Below are 6028 nucleotides of genomic sequence, written 5' to 3'. Positions count from 1 at the left end.
ACCATGACAAGTTGGTCCTGACACAAAGAAACGTCAACATGTCATACAAAGACATGCAGTAAGTCCAGTTCAAACACATGAACGTCATATTAAGCTGCTTATAGGAAGTCAACAAATGAAGACCATTGGTTTGAGGTTGAACAGTGGTGTATTGTGCTCAGAGCTGAGTGAAAGGCTGATTTCTACTCTCCGGCAGTGACCTTCTTTCCGGACAAAGTGTTCCCCTCACCATGACTGACTCACAAGGTACGGCCTATTACGCAACCTGTGGGAGGAGAGGGGATAGAGGTGCGGAGTGGGGTTTAGTGATGGGTGATCCATTTTTCTGGATAAAAGGTCTTAACAAAGTGAATGACTTCTGCGTGCAAGTGCTGCTCAACAATAGTCCTATTTACCCAAGGCTGGCCACAAGTCAATTATGGTGTAACTGTCACTTGTGAGGAACATTATTTGAGAGATTTCCAAGAACTGAGAGAGAGAGAGAGAGAGAGAGAGAGAGAGAGAGACTAACAAGTTCTTAACTAGACCAACACTAGTATAAATTATATTCAAGATTTGTCCAAAGCCATTTTGAAATATAAAACAATGGAAAGCCCATCTGAAATATTATCCAAACTTTTCTGAAACACATCTAAAACAAGCCTAAAACATGTCAGAAACTAATCAAAAGTACATCCAAAAAAAAGGTCCCCAACCAGTGCAAAACTATACTAAAATAAATTTGAAAGCTAGTCTAAAATATTTCTCAAAGCTTTTCCAAAACCAGTTTGAAATCTGTGCAACAATATAACCAAAATAGTCTGAAATACATCACCAAAATGTTTTAAATATGTCCAAAACTAGTATGAAACATGTCCTTAACAAGTCTGCAAACAGCACAAAAGATGTCTAAAAAACATTAAAATACACCCGAAACAAGTCTATTTTACTCATATTGGGCTACTCTATGGCTAGCTGTTTTATATGCTGGAAAATAGTCAGCTCAAGAGTACCACAGTCTTAGCAGATTATCTGTTCAAGATGTCTATGCAATTTAAATGGATAGAGCTATGTGGACTTCAAATCATTCACTTCAATTGGATCCCAAATAAAGCAAAGAAAATGAGTGTGTAGTGCTTTTGTTGGACCTTTGCCAAATCAATTCATAAAATAATAAAAACTTTCAAAGACTGCGATGGTAAAAGGAATCAATCACACCGCAAAGCAAACTAAAGATGAGAAATAATTGACTCACACAGTAGTTTAACAAGTAAGTGAAAGCAAAGCGTCTGAGACAGAAAAAGTAATAAAAGACAAGTGAAAGACTGAAATGATTGTGCTTGTCTCTAGCCGTCTGACTTCTCAGGGGATGTTGCTTCGTCAATAGTAAAAACAACAGCAGCATCAGAGAAAAACAAACAAACTGTACAACGCAAATGCATGAACACACAGCTTCTCAGTTGGTGCAGGAGCCCAGCTCGCCAGAGGGAGTCTTCTCTAATCCCTCCCCAACACAGACATCCCGTCTCTGGGATTGCACGCCACTCAGTGCCCCCTCAGGTGGATCTAAATGAGATCTGGCAAAGCCGGGATCATCGGACTATTCCATCCAAAGAAACTTTTTCATGGGAGCTTTAGCATAAGCCCTGGGATAAGTCTCATCATCGCCATTAAAATGCACTGCAGTATATTCAGATATATCCCTAAAATACTGAAGCAAAAGTTTTGTGTCTGACTGAAAATGTTCTGCTCTCAAAGGAGTTTGAAAAGATTCAGGGAGAAATGAGCGCCTGCATTGGCAGGGTAAGCGGCGGATGCCGCTATGAGGACTATAGAGAATTCCCAGAGGGTGAATAAAAGCAAGTCTCAGGGTTCAAGAGGGTGTCAGTCAGCCTGTGTAATGGAGAGGAGAGACTGACAGCTGCTGTCATGAGGAGTCGCCGGGTCCTGCACACTGCCACTCTTCTCCTCACAGACAGGAGGAGGAAGGTGGGAGGAGGAGGAAAGAGGAGCAGGCAGGGTGGGGTCAGAGGGGTCACGGAGTCAGAGGAACAACAGGTGATGAAGGCAGAGATTTAAAAGAAGGCACCAGTCAGGTTTTGACACCTACGCTGCAAACACTGGCCCAGACCTGTCTCGACTCTCTTATACTGGGACAAAGACGGGATTAATACACTAATTCTCTATCTTTTTTCATATGTACCTTCCTATCACGAATTCATTCTTATAACATATTTAGCCCTTCACACCTTCATTTATTGTCAATTTAATAAACTTTACATAAAATGTATAAACACCTGTGCTACGCTTTAGAAGAAAGATAGATGGACACAAGAAGAAGGTAAATTGATTGAAGAACATTCAGTATTTCCCAACATCTTGTTCCGTGCAATGTTTGAGAAGACATTATCTTGATTAAGATTTCTGTCACTTTTTTTTAACAAAACAGTTTTGTTTTCAGTAAAATATCTAGAATTTAAGAGGATATTGTTAAAATTAGGATATTGTGTAAAAACCAAAAGAAAAAAGCTGTTGGTGTGATAGAAAAGACATTTGCCATAACTTGCAGATGATAAGTTAACTCTAAAGCTGACATTTAAGTTAATTTCACAGACACTAAAATGTAATACAGCGCTCAAGCTCATACTTAAATTTACTTAACAAGTGCTAAGTTTGAAGCCCTCACTGAGCCGATAATGTTAACACACCGTGTGAGTAAGTTACTTTATAGGTTCTAAAAGATGTGACGTTGCTCTTTAAAATGCCATCTGTACGATAAATATGTTTGCAAAAGTAATAAATTGTATCATTACGTGATTTAAATGATATGATCTGTCATCTGTTATTCCTTTCACAGCTGCACTTAACATCTGCATGATGCATAACAGTGGGAATGATGCAGTGAAGGGAACCGCAAGTAAAACTCATTTGAAGATTTTCACTAATGGGGACTAACGTTTGACCTCCAAACCACAAAGAAAAGGAGCATACAAACTTCAACCAAAAACAAAGACTTAACAGCTGTGCATACTTGTTTTGTTCAGACACAACTTCTAACCACAAAATGCGTAGCTATAAAACAGACGTCTGAGCCCTGTGAGTGTCTTAAAGGCCAGGAACATGAATCAAACAGCTTCTACCCAATGATTACTTGGCTTGCAAAAGAAAAAAAAAATCAGATATCTGACTCTGGAGCTTAACTGTCGTTAAAAAGAAAGGTAGCTCAAACAATACAGCTTGAATCACAATAACCTGGTTCAAAATAAAGTTGCAAAGTAAAACTCACACTGTATCAGTGTGTTGATGTGCCAGTCAGAATTAGTATACTGGCTTTCTCTTCAACAGAAAAGCCACTTTCAAGAAAATATCTTTTTTTTTTGGTCTGTCTTACCGAAAGGAAGTTGAAAGTGACAAATATGTCTGCCGCTGCAGGCAGTCTGGCAAAGCCATAAACTACAGCACTCATGTAGAAATTACAGCTGTCTTCCTCTCTGCCACTGATGTAATCTGAACTTTCCTCTCTCATACCACTTTTTTTTTTTTTTAACAATCTTTGAAGTGCAGTCTTTTTTTTCTCTTTTTTTTTCATACATCACTGAGTTCTTATGTGAAGATACAGCACTTCCATGTTCCACTCATTTCTTCTCTTGCTAGTTATTATGATTAATCATTGCAACTGCAGGATATGTTGTGAATTATTGCCCACATTAAAAACCATATATTAAAGGTGTAATTTTGTGCATTAATCAGTGTAGTTCTTGTCATTCCAACGACACAAAGTGAAATTCATTTGGAAAAATTTCCACTTTGTTGTATCTAACTTTAATCATCAAATAAATAGAATTCCTGCAATGATGTAGCATCAGGTCTGAGTTATGAGGTTTTAAAAAAAGACATGCCTGTTTCATTACAGAAAGAAATCTGTTTGTCTGAGCTCATGCACTCCGTGACATTACGAGCTTTTAAAGCTATGAGTCACTGAATATGGCAAATACATTAAATAACGAACAAACTGCATATCCCAAAACAACCCCAATTCAAATAATTGGGAAAGCATCCCAAATCACAGAAAATAATGTAGGCCATCAGCAAGCACTGGGTCTTATCCCTAAAACAAATGGACTGCAATAATCTGGGCCACTCATTTGCTCACACAATATTCTGCCCTGGCAATTAAACAGCAAAACAAATCCGTAATATCTCCGGGCTTTGCCGAGTTATTAGCGTCTGAATTGACCTGTGGATGAATAAACCTTTTGCTCTCACGTGCGTCCTAAAATAGCTTGTGTGAAAGCAGGGTCTGTTGTGTGAGGCTGTCACTGACCCTTGAGGCAAGAGATGTGTTCACCCTGACTGCTTTCCTAGTGGCTGCAGCCTGCACAAAGATAAAGCATGTCAGATGCAATTGCCATAGAGCCACGGTGGCCATGACATCATTATGTGCACAAGTGACCGCTGAGCAGTGTGAAGAGTGGGCGCAAAGGAGAGGAACGTGTGGAAGAGTACACAAACCCAGCACCCTCGGCATGCTTTGAGCACACAGAGCAAAACCAACACAGGCAATGATGTCAGCTGTGTTCCCATGGAGGGGCGGTGGGAAAAACTGGGGTGCAGAAAGCAGTAGCCCCTTTCAGGGTCTTTAGGGCACAATGGCATGTTGATTACTACCTCTCACTGGGCCACAAGTTAACAGGGAGACAAAGAAATACTGGATAAATATTGAGATCTTGAGGTCCACAACTTAACGGCTCCACGGTGGTGTAGTGGTCAGTAGATTCCCTTTAAAGGGAGAGTATTGCTCCAGCAATACCAAAAACATGCATTTTAAGTTGTTGAATATACAGTATGTTAGTCTCTATGTTTTCTTTGTGATGGACTGGGTGACCTGTGCAGTTGTACCCTGACACCCCCACATGCTCTCTAGAACACACTTGTATATTATTAATCTCAATGTAGTTCACCTGGCTAAATAAAATATCGAACATGATGTTGAGTAAAGTCGTGCTTCAAGAGTATAATCACAAAGTGAAGCAATGTCAGTCCCAGGTGTGTCAAATGTGCAAGTACAATACATTACACTCAAGCCATAGGATCCTACTGTCACCTGCTGTCACGAGAAGGGGGAAAACAAAATCCAATGCACAATCAGATGAGTCAAGTTTGCGGGCTCAGATACTGAGACTCTGTACATTGTGTTTGCAGAGGTTGCCCTCTGTTGGTCATGATGAATCCTGCTTATAAACTGAGCCAAAGCCTATCAATTGCACAGCTGGTTTTATGGTTAAATGCACACAAGTCATTTCTTCTGGTACACTAGGGCGTTTTCTTTTCAGGCATAAATTCAGTACTTCCAGAGATAATGTTATTCTGGAATGCTTTGAGGTGGTCAGACCATTTATTTTAATGCGTTCAGTAATGTCTTCTCCTTTGACATACATTAGAAAAGATAAAGATCAGAAACACAATTTAACACACATATAACATCTAGTACAAGACCAATACATACGACCTTAATAATAAGGCCAATGAGCAAACTGGAAACCAAAGAAATGAAATCTCATCTGAACTTAAGGTTGCAGTGTTGTCGTGGAGACGCTCTCCTCCCAGTGAGAGGATCTCAAGTTTGATCCAGGGATTGGGCATCTTTTCAATGTTGAATTAGCAGGTTCTCAAATGTGGTGGCATGGGTTATCCCTGGGTACTTTAGTTTCCACCCACAGTTCAAAAACAAGCAGTTGAGGCAAATTGGTTTTCCTATAATTACTGGTAGGTGTGTGTGTGTGTGTGTGTGTGTGTGTGTGTGTGTGTGTGTGTCCTCTTTCTTTGACCTGTATGTTTTGCTGGCTGTGGACCTAAATATGGCCCTGCACCTCTTGACTGTTTGCTTCCTTCAGTTATTATTGCATTACTCCTTAATCACAGCATATTGTTGTCAGGTTGTGAGTTCATTCACAACATTCGCAAGTTCATTCAAGTTCAAATTAGTCTATTCTCTTTTACGATGTCCTTTCATTTCTTGTGAGTGATTTCTTAAAAATGTTGTTAGGAT

The sequence above is a fragment of the Blennius ocellaris genome (genome assembly GCF_963422515.1).
Source record: "Blennius ocellaris genome assembly, chromosome: 9".
NCBI classification, from domain to species: domain Eukaryota; kingdom Metazoa; phylum Chordata; class Actinopteri; order Blenniiformes; family Blenniidae; genus Blennius; species Blennius ocellaris.
Note: the sequence above shows the minus strand (reverse complement) of the source record.